This window comes from Hippocampus bargibanti, linkage group LG16 (genome assembly GCF_051943395.1).
Source record: "Hippocampus bargibanti isolate YZ-2025 linkage group LG16, ASM5194339v1, whole genome shotgun sequence".
NCBI lineage: Eukaryota > Metazoa > Chordata > Actinopteri > Syngnathiformes > Syngnathidae > Hippocampus > Hippocampus bargibanti.
In genome coordinates this window covers 11,276,361-11,298,728 of record NC_142749.1, presented here as the reverse complement: position 1 = coordinate 11,298,728, position 22,368 = coordinate 11,276,361, and the positions used below count along the sequence as shown (strand labels likewise).

Here is a 22,368-nt window from a genome sequence, read left to right as displayed (position 1 = left end):
TGGACAGTAAAACAAAGAAATGGAACTTGACAATTGAAAAACACCTTATTGATAGTCAGTCCAAAAATTAACACAAACTTGTTCGAATTAACTCAAACAACTAACGTAATACATTTCACTCTGTAAGAGACTAATTAGATATTGAATTCTTATTGTTTGAATTTCAACATGACACATTTCTTGACTTCTAACAAAAAACTCTTTCACCTTCATAGGTACAATACAACGGCAGCTCTTGAAGCTTTGATCTAAAGTAATGTAAGAATAATGTACTAAACAACTGAAATGAACTTTAAAAAACTTATTATCATTGCACAACTTTTCCTAAAGCGCTTGATGCTGCCGGCGCACTAAATGTTGTGACACGTTAGCATTTATCTTGCCTCACATGGCATGTTCACAGCGTCCCAAAGTGTGCTAGGGAGTAGCATGTTGTCCCTCTTGTTCAAGTACTCCTTGTTCATGGTGAAGGTGTAAGAATGCCAGTGTCTGCCCCCCCCCCCACCAAAGTTGTCAGCACCTCTATTCCCATGATTAGCTTATTCTTGGGAGACACTAGGAACTCTGTGCTCTGTGTGTATCAGAAACTTGTGAGTGCTGGTATGTGCGGGAGGGTATAAAGAGGCTCCCGTGTCTATCTGGATGTTGATAACGGATGGAGCTACATTGAAGTTCATCTTGTAAATAAGACGCTAATGGCTGGTGCAAGTCGATTTCCACGTGTTTGTTGTGCATGTTATGGCTCAAAGGAGTTATGAATGAATGGCTAAAAAACATGCGCTAGTTTTGGTATGCTAAATTTGCTAACCGGTCATTCTATTTTTTTCACTGGTTAGATCTGGAAAATCTGAACAAATGATCATTGTGGCCTTTTCTCCGCTGTTCTAGCAGAGTTCTGCTGCTCATCAGGAAACATTTCATGTACCATTTCCCACCAATGGATTACATAGTTGCCTTAGCTATCGCCAATGTTATTTTGTGACTATAATTGCTTCCAAGTGTTGACATCAAACGCTGTATCCTACATGACGATTGATTTTTGGAGAAGCCTGACATCAAAATGTTCCTCTGTCTTTTTAAATTAAGTTTGTGGAACATCTGACAGAATAGAGATTCGGTCACTGCTGCCTTGTCTTTCATTTGGAATGCATCTCTTTGTAATTCTGTGCACATATGTTGTATATATGGATATAGTGCATTCCTTATGAGGAATGGAGCTGTGTGTGTGTGTGTGTGTGTGTGTGTGTGTGTGTGTGTGTGTGTGTGTGTGTGTGTGTGTGTGTGTGTGTGGGAGTAATGATGTGATAGGACAAGGCCTTTAGGATGCATTGAATTCATTAGGGTGTGACAATGCACCACCTATTGTTTTGATTCCATATGTTAGTGCAGGAAATTGAACCCCCAGTCAGAAGAATGGAAATCTTGAATGATTTGGCACCCCTTTGCGGGCGTAACCGCTCCCGCTTTTCAGTTCGACCAACCTGATGTTAGACTAAACATGCTTTTCCCCAAATATGGCAGATGCAACACTTATGGAGTGAAAAATGTCTTTAACTCATTCACTGCCAGATGATGTGCAAAAATGTGTCCACTCGAGTGCGGTTTTTTGTTGTTGTAATTTTCACTCAAATTCCAGGCCCCACAGAATACTGAATTTTAGGACTACATAAACATTCAATTCAGTGTAACAAACCTTACAATTACTTCTTTCATCAGAAAAAAGAGTTAATTCCTAAGTTTTATGGCTCTGGAGTAATGTGGGGTGCAAATGGGGCGGCTGTACAAAAGGCAAATGCTGCCCCCACTTGGTAAGGAAAAACATTGCAAGAGGTCTGACAAGCACTTTAGCACTAACACAAGACTTTTTAAGAAGCAACAAAAGAGAAGATTCAGAATACCCAGATTTTATTTCAATGACTGTTTTTTTATGGTTAACTCATTCACTCCCAGACATGTGCAAAAACGTGTGCATTCCAGTGCCAGAGTTTTTGTCATTTTCACTCAAATTTTCATGAAACACCATAGAATACTGAGTTTGAGGACTACATAAACATTAAATCCAGCAAAATAAACCTTAGACTCTTCTTTCATCAGAATAAAAGTTATAGTTCATTCCTAAGTTATATGAGTCTGTAGTTATCTGAGCTTGAAATGGGACTGTACAAAATACAATATAATACATACATATTGATTTATATAGCGCTTTAACAACAGCTGAAACTGTAACAAAGCGCTAACATGGATAAAAGAAAAATGCTTCCCCCTCGTGGAAGAGAAAAACACTGCCAGGGGAATGACCAGCGCTTTATCGGCACCCCTTTGCAAGAAAAACCAAAACCCGAGCAAATTCGGGAATGGCGCTTCACATCATGCTTTTACAGGCACATCATGGCAGTGAATGGGGTAAAAATGCTATGACCGTACTCCATCATATCACAAATCATAAAAAGCAGCATTGTGATGTTCCCTTGACGTTGTCGAAGAATAGCCGTGTTTTGAAATGACAAAAGCTGAAATGTGCAAAGGTATCCACCGAGGCTTATAATGACAGCCCCGCAGCCTCAATTACAGTACAAGCGCATACTTTGCGGCACGCGAACGAAGCACGCGGTCGCTTAAAAACAGCCCTCCATCCGACCATTAGCGCCGTCTTGATAATGGCCCTCCTTGCCTTTTTGCCCTTTGCTCGACTTCAAACCAGACTTTTAACATGAAAGCATTTGTATAAAATGACTCAGTGCAGAACGGGAATTCTTTCCTCCCCGTGCCCTTTTGCTTTCCTGTCATCTGACTTCTTTACTTTACGCCTTAGTCCTTCCGCTGCCACCCACTTTGTCGTTGGCGACTCGGAAGGCTAATAGCTGCCCGTTGCTTAGCGCGAACGTCTGCCGCACACGCCTGCCGCACACACGCATGCACAACGCACCATAACTAATTGTCAATTATGGGCCACAGAGGCAGTCAGACGTTTCTTTTCAAAAGTTCTCCTACCGAGTATGTGCCAAAGGGCAAATGGAAAAAGACGAGAAAAAAAGGACACTATGCCCTTATTATTTTTATGTCCTATTTTCCCTTTTAAATATGGAATCTGTTGTGGAGGAGAGAATTGGAGCGCTGAGAAGGAGGCATGCGTGCCAGTGTGAACGCGAGAGCACTTGAAAGATGAATATTGCGTATTTGAAGTAGGGTCTTCAAATATTTTTACTCCCAAGGGATGTGCATCTATTGTAATATTTTGTGTGTGTTTGTGTGTGCGTGTGCACACACAAATGAACTGCAGCAACAGCACCAAAGCAGACCTCAGTCCTGCCCTATATTTTCCTTCAGCGGCAGAGTACATCACAGCTTGAGGAAGACCCCCAACCCCTACTATGCTCTGCTGCGATGACACAGTCACGCATCCTCATACATTCAAAACCTGGATGCAAATTCCTAGCATCCAAGGGTACTGCGTCAGATTTGAAGAGCTCTCAAAATGCATTTGACTCATTCACTGCCATTCACAAATTTATTTGGTAATTGAAAATATGATGTAGAGTGCCATTTGCAAATTTGTTTGGGTTTTGTTTTTGTTTTTTTTCATGCTTGGAGGCCGATAAGGCACTGGCCAGACATCTGGCCATGTTTTTTTCCCTTCCACAAGGGGGCAGAATTTTCCTGTTTCCATGTTAGCGCTTTGTTCCAGCTTCAGCTGCTGTTCAAGCGCTATATAAACAAGTATGTATGTTTTGCATTGTACTTTGGACGGCCAGCCTCATTTCAAGCTCATATAACTCCAGATCCATATTATATAGGAATTAACTCTTTTCCGATGAAATAGGAGACTCTAAGGTTTCCAACGCTGTATTGAATGTTTATGTCGTCCTAAAACTCAAGATTCTGTGGGTCCTGTAATTCGAGTGACAATGACAAACACTCTGGCACTGGAGTGGACAAATATTTGCCAGTGAATGAGTTAATTCCCAAGATCAACGGATAAAAATGGCAACTTAGTCAATGTGGCAGACTCGATACTCGCTAGAATTTGTTATCTGTGTGAAAAATCCAACATGGCATCCACATTAGGAATCTATTGATACATTTTTCTTATACCGTAATTTCCCAACTACAGAGCGCACTTGATTGTCTCACTCAGTACATTTTTAAAGGAAAAAACATTTGGTACATACATAAACCATCTGTCTATGCGGCATGTGTATAAAGAAAGACAGAAAGTTTTCAAAATTTTAACCTTAACTTTTCTTTCAAAACAGTGCCTGTAACACAGCAGCAACACAACAAACATTACGGTAATAACAGAGCCCAAACAGGGCTGGTTAAAAAAAAAACATGCTTGTAAAAGTCACTGTAACACAGTAGCAACACGTTAGCACTCGCTAACAGGTCTGGGTGCCAAAGCATACAAAGTCACAAAGACACGGAAGAGACACATTAGCACTCACTAATAGGGCTGGTTACAAAATAAATCCGGTAAAAGTCACTGAGACACGGCAGTAACACAGTAGCAACACGTTAGCACTCGCTAACAGGTCTGGTTACAAAAACATACCAAGTCACTGAGACACGGAAGAAACACGTTAGCACTCACTAACAGGGCTGGCTACAAAAACATAGCAAGTCACTGAGAGCCGTCCTCATCTTCCTCCTGTGCGCTGAAACCTTGGAAGTCTTCTTCTTGCATGTCGAATTGGAATAGCGTCAGACATTCCTCGCCAGACACGCTCTCATTCTCGCTTTCATTGTCGCTGCAAGTGTCACTTTCATCCTGTGATAAAGTCACGGTAGTCGAGTGGTTAGCATGTTGGCTTCACAGTGCAGGTTTGTGAGTTCAAGACCCGGTCCAGCTTGATGGGTCTTTCTTTCTGGTTCTGGGCTTCACTAAGTTTTTATGATGAAAAATCAGCAGGAACCAAGGTGGTGAACAAAAATCATTCTATCAGGTTTCCCTCTGTGCAGTTTGCATGTTCTTCCTGGGGCCGCGTGGCTTTTCTCCGGGTCCTCTGCTTTCCTCCCACATTCCAAAAACATGTATGGCAGGCTGATTGAAACCTCCAGATTGTGCCCGAAGACGGCTGGGTTTGGCTCCAGCACCCCCTGCGAGGTTAAAGCGATCTGGAAAACGGATGGATGGAAGGGTTGAATATTTCATCACGTTGACTCATCAAGTTACACCGGCTGTGACTCAGCCTCCCGATGCATCGCGGTATCCCGTATGCAGTCGTTTCTGCGCAAATAACTCGTCGCGTCGGGCTCGTTACCACAGCAACCACTTGTCTGGGATCAGTAACACATTCTAACCGGGTGAAGAAATGTTTCCAGAATCCGACTAAAGTGTTGTTAGAACTATGTGCCTGTATACCAACGTGCTAGCGCCTTCAGGGGGAAAAAAACTGAACAGGAAGCCTGGGGGGTGATTTATGTCATCCTCTGAACCTCTTAAAAGCGAATCTGCGGCTTGAGGTCTCCATTCGTCTCTCGGCCTTGCGGGCATGGATTCAAAATGAGTGATAATGAACTGGAAGCTTTCGGCATGACGAAGGTGTGGCTCTTATTTTCAAGCAGCTTAAAAGGAAATCAGGGAGGAAGGAAGCGAGGAATGAATGAAGTAAAGTAGGAAGGAAAGAGCACCTTGGGGTGATTGAGAACTGACAGATGCCACACTGGTGGAACATGCATGCAAACGTTTGCATACATGTTCCCCAGACATACACGTTGACACACGTTCACGTTAAAACAAACGCCCGGCCTCACACATCAAAGCTTGCAAGGCGAAAAGCTGGTTTCACGTGCTCAAGGGCATCGCGGACCTTTCACATCAAGGCGTGGGAACCTGTGAAGCTATGGAATAACTTTTCTTGATGTTCAGAAAAAAAATCTTTAACCAAAGTAACCGACGCATGCGTGAAAACAATGTCAACATCCCTTCCGAGCTCCCCGTCAGGGCGCCTTCTGCTAGGATACTTAAAACATGTCAAGAAAGAATGCTGACTAAGCTTTCCTTTGTGTTCACTCAAGTGGCCTTGAAGAGACTCAACCCCAATGCGCACCCCTTCTGCCCCCCTCCTTTTTTTTGTGATCACTTTCCGTGCTGCTGTGGCGGCGCTGAAACTATTAATCCAATCCACTTTCATGGAAAAATATCTATTAGAACATTTGCGCCGTATTTTGGCAATTTTCCCCGTTTATACCCCGTTGCTCAAGAAGTCTTGAAAATCTTGAATGTCCCTGAACTAACTTGAAAAAAAAGTCACATTTTCTTTTATTTACTCAAATCACTGTATTTTTAAAACTGTTGTTAAAATAATAATAATAATAATAATAATAATAATAATAATAATAATAATAATAATAATACATTTCATTTATAAGCGCCTTTCAAAACTCTCAAGGTCACTTTACAGTCACAGGCAAGTTTTTCTGTGGGTGAGTAGCGGCAGCCACATGTGCCAGCGTGCACTCAACCCAAAAGTAAGTCAAATAGATAGAAAACTAGCTAGCTAATAGATAACCAATAGATAGCTAGCTAGATAGCTAGCCAGCCAACAAGAATGATATACAGCTAGCCAGCTACATAGCTACCTAGCTACACAGCTAGCTAGATAGGTATATAGCTAATAGATCGCTAGCTAGGTAGCCAGCTAGTCAGCTAGATAGAAAATAGATAGCAAATAGAGATTGGGGTTACACATGACTTCTTCTACATTGGGAAATGTAAAATCATTCCTGTTATTTCTTGTTTTTTTGCGTGTATCACAACTAGCCAATTGCATGGCCTTATTTTGCAGAAATTTGAAGACGGTCAAGAATAGATCGTGGTGCAAAAAAAATTGCCATACTATTTTGAATGAGGATTTTTATTTAAAAAATCCAGCGATTTAAGTACAACCACGTATAGGAAGTTCTGTGTTGGAAGCCTTTATTAACTCATTCACTGCGATTCACGAATTTATTCGGGACGATGTGCAAAAATGTGTCTCTTCCAGTGGTCACTTTTACTCAAATTGCAGGGTTGACAGAATATTGAGTTTTAGGACTACATAAACATTCAATGCAGCGTAAGAAATCATAGAGTTATCTGAGTTATCTGAGCTTGAAATTGGGGCGACTGCACAAGATACAATGCAATACATACATATCGGTTTATATAGCGCTGTAACAACAGCTGAAGCTGGAACCAAGCGCTAACATGGACTAAAAGCAAATGCTGCCCCTCGTGGAAGGGAAAAACAATACCATAGGTCTGACCAATGCTTTATCGCCACCCCGGCAAGAAAAACACAGAACCCAAACAAATTCAGGAATGGCTCTCCACGTCATGCTTTTTAATTCCCGAATAAATTCAGGAATGGCAGTGAATGAGTTAAAAATGCCTTGATTTGCATCCGGTCATCTTTGTGTCAATGGCGGAGACCGAGAAGATGTAGTCAAGCGTGACTAAAAATGACGGAGTGCATTGGTCGCTGCTGCCAGAGACCAACCCAAACAAACCAAAACCTACTGGCATGACTGTGTGTGTGTGTGTGTGTGTGTGTATTGCACATACAGCTTCCCATCCTTTTTATCCCGACTAATCTTAAAATAACGGCCACTAAGAATATTTAATCCCTTTTTACCACACTGACGCGCTCGCTCTGCCTTCTCACCCCCCTTCCCCCTCTCCCCTGCACATTTGGTGGTCATCCTGTATACACACATGCAGTATAGCTTCATTTCGAGTGGGAAGGGTGGTGGGGTGGCAGGGGCGACCCCCTCTGGGTGCAAAGCCAGGCAGTGCTCAATTTTAATGGGGTAATCTGGTTGGAGCGCTTCATCTGCGTGGGTTGATGTATATTGTTGAAGGGGGTGCAAAAACGCCAGTGCTGGTGTCTGGTTCACTTGTGAGGAGGGGGCTGAGACGGTTTGTTATTTATTCACAATCATTTACATTTGTACATGAAATCTCCATAATCCCCACATTAATATAGTGGCGTTTATGGTCATTTCTAAAAATAGATGCCGTAGAACAGGGGTGTCAACACCATTTTTTGCCGCGGGCCACATTGTAGTTACGGTTTCCTCTCGGGGGTCATTATGAATTTGGAGAAGCCATTAGAATTTTTAATCTCCTCTACACATTACATATAGGGTGCACAACAAATTCATGAATAAGTACCATATTGTCTGGTGTATAAGGCGCACCGGAGTTTAAGACGCACCCCCAATGAATGGTGTATTTACAAACTTTTTCCATGTATATAAGGTGCACCGGACTAAGGAGCACCTTCAATGAATGGAAAAAAACGTTTTCCAAATATAATACAGTAAAGTCTCGTTATATCGATATCAGTTATATCGATAGTACTGCTTATTACGATACTATTTCTATGAACTCAAGGAGAAAATTACATGCCCGCAGGATCGGATATATCGATAGTCCGGTTATATCGATATTTTTTCCGACTCCCGAGAATATCGATATAATGAGACTTTACTGTATATACATTTATAAAGGTTTTCCAAATATAAGACATGTCACATTATTAGGCGCTACAGGAGAGGCTGGGTTTACGCATCACTTCTACAGGGGCAAATGGAGTTGGTGGTTGCTGACGTTCATTGAGAGACCTGTTGTAGCTCAATATTACTTCACATATAAAGTACACCTGCACAAAAGGTATGTCACGTTTTTGCGAGGTGGTGATGGCGGGTTCGGATCCCAAAAAGCAGGCAGGAGGGAGCAGGAGGTTGTTTGACAAATTGTATTAAAATAACCTCCTGCTCCCTCCTGCCTGCTTTTTGGGATCCGAACCCGCCATCACCACCTCGCAAAAACGTGACAGAATGAATCGGCCAACCATCGGATCCCGCAGGTACATCGGACCCGTCTCATTTCCACCCTGTGCCTGGCAATGCTACGTCCACGTTAGCGAAAGCCTCGTCGCGTTTGAATCGCGTCACTCGACGAGCCGCAACGTCCACGTAAACGTCCGGCCGAGACCTCCTTCCAGGTGGCCGTCCAGGGTGACCCTGGGTGACTGGCATTGCACGCCCACGTCCAGCCACGCTGTCGTCGTGCATGACGAATTGAGTCTCATCCACGACGAGCCGTGCAACGTCCGAGTCAATGTCAGTCCGAGACCCCACTCACCGCTGGATCCCGGAGCGGCTCTGGACTGGTCTCGTTCCCCCGGAGCCGGGCAGTTCACGCCCACGTCGGCGTCCGGCCGAGACCTGGTCCCATACGGCCGCACGGGGTGCCATTCTGCGCCTGGCAGTTCGACGTCCACGCAGAGCCATGCGCCGTCGCGTGAACGTGCGAGAGGGATCGCACTCACGCCCACGACGATCCGTGCCGCGTCTTCGTCCACCCCAGGCCGAGTCCCGTTCCCATCAGGCCGCCGCCCGTCGTATGCTGGAGAGGCAGCGGTTGCCCTCTCCACCGACCGTTCCCTGGCGAGTGGACCTTTTTGGGAGACTGTTGAGACTTCTGGAAGCAGCCCCTTGAAGGGGGGGTACTGTCATGATCTGGTTGGCGACCAACGGGGGGCGCTGTCGGCCCCGCCTGCACCTGCACAGGTGCTGGTCGTCCCGATCAGATTGGCGAACAGCGGGTAGCGACGTCAGCCCTGTCGGCAGCCTCGCAGGTGCTGGTCGTTATAATCAATGACACTTAAAAAGACACCTGGCACGATCATCCGGTGCCGACATTTTGTTGCTGCTGACCTTTAGGGTCATCTTTTGAAGAATATCAAGACTTTTGGGTGCGCCTTATCCACCGGATAATATGGTAGTTTTCAAATTTGAAGTGAAGAATAATGACTGTTATTGTGGTTTACATGGGACTATTTCAACTTTTGCTTCGGACTTTAGCAAGCGTCCTGGAATTTGAAAAGTTTGATTTGTTTTATAAAATAAAATAAAATAAAATAAAATAAAATAAAATAAAATAAAATAGTGGACCACATTTGGCCCCCAGGCCTTGACTTTGAAACCAGTGCTTTGGAATTATTTCCATGGTCAACTTTTTCAACGCATTGATTCAGATAAAAAGGGAGCAAATAGGTCACAAAAGTTTAAAGGGCGTTTTTATTAACGCCCTTTTTTGGCGGGTCCCCCCCAAAAAAGTAAAAAGTTACTTTTGTTTTAATTACGGCTTTAAAGGACAACCGACACCTTTGGACAACAAACCAAAACATTTTCAATATTAAACAACAATCGATACTTGAAGCGGATATTATCACAACTGGGGAATGTTGCAGTGAATGGATTTTAAAATGGCGATGAAAACATGGCAATGATGTAAGGTTCATTTATCTGACTGGGTGATGCTCAACAGACCATCACGTTACTCTCTTTTAACTAATTTCTCTGTGATTGTGATGTCTCTATTTTTTTCTTAAAACCCAAAACAATAGAACATGGAAACACCGCATACCACACAGATCAGTTAGCTAGCTAGATAGGGTGAAAACCCTCAATTGGAATCTCTCATTTTGCTGCCAAAGTTGATTTATTAACCACTTATAAAAATAAAGATTAAAGAAGGACATCATAATGAATAGATTGTATTGTCAACCTTTTTTTTGTAAAATAACGTGTGGTTGCACACTAACAAGCATGTGATGATGCCTTCGGGGCCGCTTCGAGATTCCCATCAGGACCAAGAATGACTGTGAATCACTTTTTACGTTGCCTATAAAAACCGGCGGATAAGTGCCGGGTCCTCATTTATGTCTGTGGTGAAGTAATTTTGTGTAATCTGTGCATTGGGGGGTTTATAGGAGGCATGCCAAACGGATACCTTATTTTCACTCGTAAATTTGATTTATATGAAGTCGAATTAGGAGTCGCTTTTATTGCCTTTACTTACTTACCCAAGAGGTGGTTTCTCCCATCCTTTTATTTTTTTCCCCCATTCACTTGTCCTCATTCGGAGCCTATTGCAGCTACTTATACAATGGAGGGGGGAAAAATACAAGTTGAATTGACTCAATTTTATTTTGTCAAGTGCTTGCAGGAAATAAATGCTATTCATCGCCAAATAATGGACGTTTTTGCTTTTGACTCTTTATTCCCGAGCAGTAGCAGGTGTCAGAGACAGCTTGCTCTCATGCATCCACGAGCGTTCATTCATTCGAGCGTGAACGAATAAGCGCCGCGAAACACACACACACATCAGTGCCGTTTGCAAGCGTTTGTCTTGTCATTTCTGAAGTGCCGTTGCAAGTCAGCACGGGAGGGAAAAGATCGCCGGAGGTGTCAAACATAAGAGCCTTAACCTGCGAATGATCTCGACTGTTGACAGAAAAAAAGCAGCAAATGATTGCGCGGGTAATATGAGACGAGAGCTTTGGCTCCAAAACAGGCCGTGTGAGATATATTTCGTCATACTAAGAATTGTGAGACAGGAGAGTTGTCAAGGTTGAACTGACTGGGGAGCAATAGATGGCTTTCGAAACACAGTTAGCATCCATACAAAAAAACGGTAGACAGAAGACATGCTGGACAATTACGTGTCCGCAGGCCTTGAACTGTTGATTTCCGCTGTATTGTTTCAACCGTGTTGCCATTTTGTCTTAATGTCGGTAGCGTGTACGCCCGGATTTGGGATTTACTTCCTCATCCTGTTCTAGTTTTAGGACTTCCCGCTTCATACTTCCCAAGAACAAAGAAAGTGAGCAGAAAACAAAAAAATAATGCATAACGCCTATAGGTCATACGCTGTGCTTTTTTCTGTAAAGTACATGTATGTGGAGTTGTTGCAGTTATAATAATAATAATAATAATACATTTAATTTCAAGCGCCTTTCAGAACACCCAAGGACACTTTACAATAAAAACAAAGCACAAAACAATAAAACCATAAGTAAAATAATAAATAATAAAATAGCTGATTGAACTAGACCATGAATGCAATTTTAAACAGATTGGTTTTGAGGTGGGATTTGAAAGTAGCGAGGGAGTCAATATTACGGATATTGGGTGGATGTCATGATCTGGTTGGCGACCAACGGGTGGCGCTGTCGGCCCCGCCTGCACATGCACAGGTGCTGGTCGTCCCGATCAGTGGTGGACTGCCACGTTTGGATTGGCGACCAACGGGTAGCGACGTCAGCCCTGCCTGCAGCCTCGCAGGTGCTGGTCATTTTAATCAGTGACACTTAAAAGGACTCACGGCATGACCATCCGGTGTCGGTTCATTGTTTGTTGCATGCTTTGTCTGCAACGGCATTCATTGTGTATGCTGTGCATGTGTTTGTTTAACCTTGGCGGACTTTTACTTTTGGTCTTCTTTTGATACTTTGTATTTTTTCTGTTCAGATGATTTTTATGTTTTACATTTTGTTCTTGCTGACCTTTATTTTAATACAATTTGTCAAACAACCTCCTGCTCCCTCCTGCCTGCTTTTTGGGATCCGCACCCGCCATCACCACCTCGCAAAACGCGACAATGGAAGTGAATTCCAGAGTTTGGGAGCAGAGCCACGCAATGCCACGTAAATGGCTGTCATCGCTGTCCAAAGGGACCGTAAATTAAAACTACCGGTAATTTAGTTCAAGAAAGAACTCTTCACATTTAATACCTTTTTTTTTAAAAAATGTATCTATATAGCTAACTAGCTAGCTCTCTAGCTAACAAGCTAGCTAGCTAAAGAGATAGCTCTCTAGCATTATAGCTTGTTAGCTAGAGAGGTAGCTAGAGAGCTAGATATATAGCTAAATAGCTATCAAGATAGCTAGCTCTCTAACTATCTAGCTATCTAGCTATTTTTGTTCCACTGACATCTTCATCACTTTGCAGGTCATTGTATTGAGCTATTTGAAGACAAACAAGAACAGGAGATCACATTCCTCCGAATTTTGCAGCAGTTAGGTCAGCAGAGCTGCAAAAAAATCTTGTTTTGTCTTCCATCGCATCTTCAGGAGTTAAAAAGAAGGAGAGATGAGATCGACGGCTGAGGAGGAAGTTTTGTCACGCTGTACATACTTTGGCATATCTCGGGCATAATCTATCAAACAAGTTTCAACCTGGCACATCAAATTCAAACAAAAAAACTCTTTGAAGGTATTTTTTCTGTTGTCAGGTGCGCGTCTGAACAGTTCTCTTGAGAAAATGTGTGACTCAAACATCACGGTAGACGTTACCAATTCTTTGGGTATTTTATTCCAGAAGATCATAAACGCAGACTGTGTTTTTGCCCACTGATTACACAGAAAATGTACAATATTGGAAAACTCGGCACACTCTGGCGGTAATATGCTCCAATTTGTCCAACAATGTGACTGGGACCGCTAAAATTGAACAAAATCCCTCTGTGACGTTGGTTGGCTTCCAAGAGTTTAGAATTTCAGTGCAAAATTTCCCATGGGAAATACTGCAAATTGAATTCATTTGCTGTTGCTTTCAACTACCACAAACCTTTCATAACTTTACAGAAACTCTTATAACAACACAATGACCTCTTACAAGTATAAACAGCCATGAACCACTGTGTCAGACATCCGTTAGTACAATGTAAAACCTCTTTTCAACTACATGTTATTAGCATTAGCATCTGATTCGTAAAATGCATTTGTATGTACAATTCAAGGGGCTTGTTGTATTGTTCGTAATAGTGGGGGTGTTTGGCGTTTTATGAAAATAAATTCTGTTTCTGCTTCAGTTGATATTGTTATCGTTGTGGTATGTTTCAGTGAATCGAGCAGCTCAAATAGCTAGCAAACACTCCCTGCCCAAACCAGAGCTTGCATCTGGTTAGCGGCGTCACCGTAAGTTGCCGTGATGCAAAATCGTTTGCCATCAGGCATTTGAGGCGTTTTGCTGCATTTTTTTATGTGTGCTGTCTGAGACAGAGTTGGGGCTTATGTTGCGCGACGGAGAGGAAGTGGACGAAGGCTATTTTGGAAACTGGCTCTAATCTGGTTATTGTGGTTTCCATCCTCTCCCTGCCTTTTCTCGCTGTCACTACTACGCTCGATCTGGCCTGATATGTAACATGCACGTGAGCGCCATGAGTCGCCTTTATGGGTGTTTTTAACTTGCGATAATTCTCTGATATTACAGTCTTGAGTATGTTTTGTCAGACGTGACCTAATATCCAGTGGTTAGAACAACACAATTGATTCATTTTACATTTTCGAATCGTCATGTAGCTACAAACTGAAATGCAACACCCTACCAGCCCAAACACATGATAGCACACAAGTGCAAGTAAACAACAGCACTAATAGCATCCCACAATACAATTTGAAGCGCAGATGTATACATATTTTGCTCCTAGTACCTTATTTGGGGTTCATTTTGAAATAACAGCAAATAGCAAACCAGCAGTCTAGCATATCTTGTCTTTCTGAAAAAAAAAAAACATATTTGTATGACAATTACATGTATGACAATCCTGTTTAAATCTCTGATTTCCTCAAAATTACAAGGCTGTCCATTTGTAGGCCAAATGAGCTCATCACACATTCCTGCTGTAGATTTTTCCAGAGGCGAGGCGATTTCACCCCACTGGCGCCCTTTTTAAGAGATGAGGGAGTGTAAAAAAAGGAAAGTCGTCCCTTATTGTCTGTGTTGGCTGTGTCAGCAGCAGGCGTGGCAGAAAATTCCAAAATGAGGGCGGGAGACCGAGGTCAAAGGGGGCTACAGAATAAATGAGGGAGCGGGAGGGGAATAGGGGTTGGGTGGTGCGCTGATTCTAGAAAAAAAAAAGACAACCTGCTCGATGCCAAATCTAAATATCAGTGAAGAGGGAAATTGACTGAAAAGCAAAAGACATAACAAATGTGAATTTCTGTAAGGAGAAAAAACACATACAGCAGAGAAACCAAACTTGGTGTCATGGTTTCTTTGTTCTTGTTGCTTGGATACCAACGTTATTTGGCCAGTAATAAGAAGAGGGAGAATATAAAAGCTTCACAGATGTTTACACTGTTTTTCTTCCTTATGTCAAACTCAATTCAATAGGTAATAGCGTCTCAAACTGAATGAATAAAAGTATTTGCCATTTGGGAGTTGTGGTGAATTTAGCATCCATTAAGTGTACAACGAATACAATTTCACCAATTTTAACGCTGCGAACAATTTAAAACCTGACATATATTGCCAAAAAAATCTTGCAAGCTTTCGCCAAGTGAGCAAGTATGGCTGCTCATACAAAAATTCCCAGAATCACCCAATGGCGCTTAAATTGAGAAACCGTAAAAGCTTTTCAAGCGGTAAGCGCCATAAATTTCCATGTGACGTTTGGGGTGCCTCTCAGGGTTGTTTCTCTACTAAAGTCCTTGCATTTCTCAATGGTGTGACGCCACAGTGTCACTCCCTTGCCCTTGTCTCTGCCTTTTTTTTTAACAATTGCTGCCCCTCTATTCACCATCGTATTCACAGCTCAACCCTCCCCCCAACCCGCCGGCTTTATATTTTCATTGTTGCGTCGGCGTGTTTTGTGCCCTGACCACCATTCATTCATTCAGTTCAGTGGTAAGCAAAAGAAGTGTGGCGAGTGAAGAATAACACCATAAACGCAACTGAATTTCCTGAGATTCATCTCTTTAAGTGTAAACGCGTGTCCATACACGAAAAATTGTAGCTGTTTTTAGTGTGTGTTTGTGTGTATTGGTTCCTTCAAAATGGCTGAAGTGCTCAGTAACATGCACAGATTTTTAACATATCCTATTTTTTTCCACTAACACTTCAAGGCACAAATGTGGGCGTAAAATCACAGTTAGAATCAGAAAACCTTTATTCGTCTCACAATGGGGAAATTTGCAAAATAAAATAAGACATGATGGAGGGATGTTAACGCATTGTGACATATTCTTATAATTTTCATGCGGGGGCGGGGGGTGTTGGCTCAGTGGGTGGTGGGGGTTGGGTGAAGCAAATATTCGACAATATAAATTGCAACTTGCCATTTCACAATCATGGAACAGTTTAAATTATTGGTCAATTTTTGATTCAAGAGATAAAAAGGTTGGGATGGACCTATTTTTGTTCGAGGTAGTGGCTCAGGGGGTTGTATTTTGGCTCCCATATTTAAAATTTGGCATTTTTGAACATTGCAACAGAAATAAGAGATCAATTTAACACGAGGCTATGTTGGCATTGCAATCAAAAAAAAAAAAAGATGCTGGGAACGCCATGCACTCTTTATTCTTGTTTGAACTTAAAAACAAATATTTCAGCAATCATTAAATTTTCTAAAACTAGCCCACCCCAACAAGACGGACTCGTCAAAATGTGATGAAAGCCATCTGCCGAGACGGACAAAAGAATGGCTTTCCAGTGTGTGCACGCTAAATTTGCTTTGTCAACCGGCCTGCTGTGTCATGTGTTGCTCTCTGTTTGCGTTTTAAGTGAATCCAAATGTGCGCTATTTTTGGACTGCTGCTCTTGGACTTTTACTCTTCATCTGTGTGTGAAGAGAATTATCATGTGCGTATGTCTCTCTCTGTGTGTGTATCCACTGTCAACCCTCCCCAATTCAACCAATTTAAATCATTCACTACCATTCATATTTTTTTTTTCATGCTTGGGTGCCGATAAGTCACTGGCCAGACCTCTGGCCATGTTTTTTCCCTTCCACAAGGAGGCAGCATCTCCCTTTTTCCCATGTTAGCACTTTGTTCCAGCTTCAGCTGTTGTTTAAAGCACTATATAAACCAACATGTATGTATGCATTGTATTTTGTACAGCCGCCCCCATTTCAAGGTCATACAACTCCAGACCCATATAATTTAGGAATTAACTTTTTTTTTTCTGATGAAAGAAGAGAGTCCGAGGTTTCTTACACTGCATTGAATGTTTATGTAGTCCTAAAACATAATATTCTGTGGGTCCTGCAATTTCACTGAAAATGACAAAAACCCTGGCACTGGAGTGGACACATACATCGTCTGGCAGTGAATGAGTCAAGGAGCCTCTTCACACAAATGTTTTCACAAATATTTCTTGTAAATATTTTTTTAAATAAAAAACTTTTTTTTTCGTCACGTTTGAAATGTCCCAATTGTGTTAAAGTATTTCTCCAGTTTTTTTCTCTTATTATCGAACCGTCAAAATGGGGTTAGGTGTCCATCTCTGTGGTCACATTACGTATTATATAGCCAACCGATAAATAACCCTGTAAATGGTGGCATCCAAAAATAAATAAAACGGTTAGTCTTAATTTAAAGAAACAAGCATGCGTAAAGTATGTTTCCTTTCATGAGTCATCATTTCCTTCCATCTCCCTTGTGCTCCAATATCAAAACATACAATCCAATGATGCATAAACACGATCATTTTAGTCGTCAGCTTTGAAGAATGCGTTTCTGATACATGCTGATATTGCGGATTTTGCTCTAAGCAACATTATTAGGTGTTTTTATTTATTTATGTATTCATTTTTGAGGGCTGGACTGACAAATTATGTCTTAAATGTTTTTTTTTGGCTGTGTGTGCATAAGACGATACAGTATATGCATGTGCATTTGTGCATACGTGGACCACAGCTTGGCCACAGTTTGACCTGATGATGTTTTTACTGCCCTTGGAAAGTGATGAAGTTAAAAAAAGAAGCTATTTTCCACTTTCGCTCCTCATTTCTTTTTCTTTCTGCACTCTTTGAGTGACTTCACAGTGACTCGACCTTTTGAGGTGTTGATAGGCGTTCGGATAAGTTGGCTCTTGGGACACTGTAATTCATTGAAGTGGACTTTCTTGTTTGGACACACTCTTACATCACATTGTGCACATGTGCAACACCTGCCCGTCTCGCTCTCATACATCACCGAAAAGACGTCATGCTTTCATGAGCTCAGCAGCGCACCTTTCACCTTTAAACATTCAACGTCTAAACGCTGTGATGTTGATGATATTGAAAAGGAAATCAAGTAAATATTTCTGAGGGATTCTGCTGTTCTCCAGCTGTGTTTTTGGATCACATGGCAACCAGACGATGCCTCCTGAGATATTTTTTTCCTCCCGCTTTCACGCGATTTGCATTGGCGTGAGAAAAGTGACCCCTAAAGGCTAGTAGAACAACGGACCGTTTGTTGCTTCGACTAACAATTTTTCAACTACTGGTAATCTTAACATGTTGCAGCCTCAGAACAAAGTTGTTCATATACCCCAGAGTACTGCATATCAAATGGAAGCCATTTTTCAGCATTATCTTAACTACACAGTCTGTGTCCGGGCTCCACTAATATGCTAAATTACTTATTCATGGTCGCCATGGTATCGACACTAAATCGCTTTCCGACAAACCAACTTATCACTTAAATGAAGACCCCTGCATATTGTTATTATTCTTTTTTGTATTATTTGGAATCACAATAATACATTTTATTTGTGTCTTTAAACCTGTAATGATTCCTGATACTCAATTTCAAATCTGTAAAATTAGCTAAGCATCATGTCGTATAAATGTCCTCTCAACAATATGTGTGTGTGCATCATAATTTAACATATGGATTGGATTGGATTTGCCTTTATTAGTCTCACAGTGGAGAAATTTACATTTCACAGCATCAAAGTGATGAAAGGAATGAAAGTAGAAAAACAAAATACATGAGCTGCTGGAAAGGCAGCCACTCTCGAAGTTCTTGATTGTCCACCAATGGGATTAGGAATCCTAAAACTGCCTCCAATAATAATATTTATTCTCAGAATGATAACAAATAAACAAACAAATAAATAAATAAACAAATTAATAAATACTAAGAATGTTAATAAATAAATGAAAAAATAAATAAATAAAAATGTGCTAGGTAAATAAATCAATAAATAAATACTCTGAGTGATGATAAACAAATAACAAATAATTAAATAAATGAACATAAACAAATACATAAATAAAATAAATAATCCATAAATAAATACTCAGAATGATAAAAAATACATAAATAAACAAATAATATAAATATAAATAAATAAATAAATGAATAACTAAATAAATACATACATACATACTCAAAATGAAATCAATAAACAAGTAAACAAATAAAAATAACACATACATAAATACATGATGATAAATAAATAGTCAGATTGATGAAAAACAAACACAAACATAAATATAAATAAACAGATGAATAAATGAATATATGAATAAATAAATGCATGAATAAATACAGCCAATTGTAACGCAACCGTAGCGCTGCCCTCTTGATTTGTGATCGAGTTCCGGCAGGCCAATCTCCATGTTCCAAGCCGCGGTGCCACCGAAATGTTTTTGAACTCGTATCAGAAAGGTCAAACAAACCCACCGTTTCCCCTTAAAATTCCCAAACAATCACATCATCATTGGATTCTTTCCGTCAGTTGTTTCCTGTTTGCAAGCAGATTGTCATGAGTCTTGTTGAAAGCTTGGAGGAAGAAGCCATCAAATTATGGATGCGCTGGACATTTTTACTACTTTCACAGGAAATATACAACGCCTCCATGACGTACATCCGAGTCCGGTCACACACACATTCACACACTAAACTCTGAAATAAAGTTTCAACTGGGTGTTTAATAAGTTATTGTAAAGTATTTTATGTCCCTCTTAGCCATTGGGTGTATGTGTGTATGAGTGTGGGTCTGTGCCACTCACTGTCAAAAATGGAGATCTAGTCAGTCAATTCACATTCTCTTGTGACAAAAGATGCTCCAGAGTTCCAGCCACAGCTCGACATCCTGTTCATATCACACCAGCCCATTCTTTTTGTGTGTGCGCTATAACACGCATTGTACAGTACTTAGACACAGTTGTACTTACACAGTTCCTTTTGTTCAGAGCTGAACTTTCTCTCTCACACACTCTCGCTCCCTTCAGGCTCATTTCAGCCCCTCAAATGACCTTCACATGTCTTTTTTTTTTTTTTTTTACAAATGAGCTGCCATGTGATTTTCTGTACTGTACAACATATGACATGAAAATTCTTTCAAGTGGAACATGAATTCTGTGTAGTGGTGTGTGACTGACAAGGTAAAGGGGTCTGGAAGTAAGCGGTTGTATGACTGATTATGAGGTTGGAGTATTTCTTACTCATGAGTCAGCATGTCAACACGTTGGTGTGATCCGCACCAAATGGATTATGCGGTTATACTATGGGATTGGGTCATATGGCGTAAAATGAATGTAATCCTCTCACGGGATGTGTATGTTTTGTGAAATGTGAGAAAAAAATACTCAAGGGGTCCATTTGTCGGCATCAATCAGGACAAAAATGCTCTCCTTTCCGTTAGCGCAACCATTCCGTATTCCTCATCTTATAGTGTGAATGCTGCAAAAAACTGATTCCACAGTCTGTTGTGACTTTTTTTTTTCTTCTCGCAATTAACTCATTCACTGCCATTCCCGAATTTATTTGGGAATTGAAAATATGATTTGGAGCGCCATTCCCGAATTTGTTCGGGTTTTAATTTTTGACCTCTGTCAATGTTTTTTCTCTTCCATAAGGGGGCAGCATTTCCTTTTTTCCATGTTAGCGCTTTGTTCCAGTTTCAACTGTTGTTAAAGCTCTATACAAACCAATATGTATGCATTTTATTTTGGACAGCAGCCCTCATTTCAAGCTTATATAACTCCCGACCCATATAATTTAAGAATTAACTCTTTTTTCTGATGAAAGAAGAAAGTCAAAGGTTTCTTACACTGCATTGAATATTTATGTAATCCCAAAACTCAATATTCTGTGGGTCCTGAAATTTGAGTGAAAATGACAAAAACCCTGGCACTCAAAGGGACACATTTTTGCACGTCTGGCAGTAAATGAGTTAACCATAAAATTACCGGTAGTCGTAAACCTGGGATCTGAATCTTTACGTTGTTATGTTGAAAGTCTTGTTTCGGTGCACTCAATGAGTGGTGTCTAACTATATGATGATGATGATGTTATTATTATTATTATTATTATTATTATTATTATTATTATTATTATTATTATTTTATTATTATGAAAGGAGTTTTTCTTTTTGTTAAATTGATTTTCAGTGTTGAACATAGTCATCTTACATCTTTCAATTTGCAACGGAATATATAGCATAGCTTTTATTTATCCCACATGCATTGACAAATGATCTACATTTGCATGTACATGTACCAGTAATTGATTTAGTATGTCATAATATGACTTGTCAACTGTCATTCGCCAAAACAAGTGCATATCTTTTTTTTTTTTTTTTTTTCGTCGCCATTGAGCGATGCAATCCGACCGCAAAGCACAACAAAGTCATCATTCACAGCTGGGACTTGAGTGGTAACAAATGGAGATGAACTTGCTGATGTTCGTGAATATTGTCTAACACAATATGATGAGATTCAATACGTGTCAAATACACTTCTCCAAAAATGACAAAGCTCCATGTTTTTCTGTCCCAAACACATCGGTATTAAGTCGATTTTCTCACAAAGATGGTGGTTCGCTGGGTGTGTGCTTCCGCTATTTTGACGACCTTATTTAGCATCACTAGCTACAGTGAAAGTTTTTTTTTCAAATTTTTTTTTTACGCTACCTCTCTTTTGCAACATGACGACGTGGAGTGCAGCTCAAGAAGAAGAAAAAGAAAAAAAGGCACGCTCTACACTTTCATGGAGCTGAGTGGAGCTGTCACTGACAGGAAACAGAAGATGAAGCAGTTTGAGATACCGGCCAAAAATAAGAAAGCCAGCAGTAAGCTGGGGGAGTGAAGACAAAAAAAAGATGTATTGTGTGTTTAGAAGTGCATTACATCAGTGGAGCCAGATCTGATCCCTAAATGAGGCCACCCAAAAAGCTGTTTTTTTTTTTTGTTTTAACCTGAAATCAAGTATCCAGTTGGAATACAGAACAAAGAATCTTTCCATTGTAATAACGGTCTGCTTGTCACCGTGGGTCTGCCTTCCTGTCAGCCATATTATTGTTCTCAATTGCTCTCTTTTACCATCCATGTTAGCTTGAAATAATTATATTAACAATCATAACAATAATTCTGAGTTCCGACCTCATATGATCTCATTAAATTCTTCTTGTCCACTTAGCGTCATGTCCGCATTGAATGTAGATTGTTCAGTACAGCAGGCAGCCTTTTGGCATCCGATAACCTGCTGTGGAAAAAAAAAATGACAGCAGCAGCTGGTGATAAAACGAGCGTTCCCGAAAGCCAACTGTCTTTTTTTTCCCCCCCATGAATTATTAACAAATGAGATATTTGCTGTCGTTTGGTAACTCAACACTGGTATTGTCAGTTGTGCATGCAATGATTTTATGAATTAGTCATTCGTAACACATGGATGACGTCCACACATTTAGTTTCTAGTAGACTGCATTATACTGCTTCAATATGATCGTAAAAGATGGAAAAGTTGATTGAAAAAAAATATATATTTTTGTTTTTTTTCCCATAATCGCAATCATAAACCTTTGTTCAGCGGAAAGCAG

General features: G+C 40.8%; 1 protein-coding gene across 1 annotated transcript in view; it reads left to right on the top strand.

Moving 5' to 3' along the window:
- The window catches only part of LOC148886460 (rho GTPase-activating protein 26-like), a 60,706-nt gene that overhangs the window by 1,036 nt on the left and 37,302 nt on the right, over positions 1-22,368 (top strand). The window lies entirely within an intron of this gene.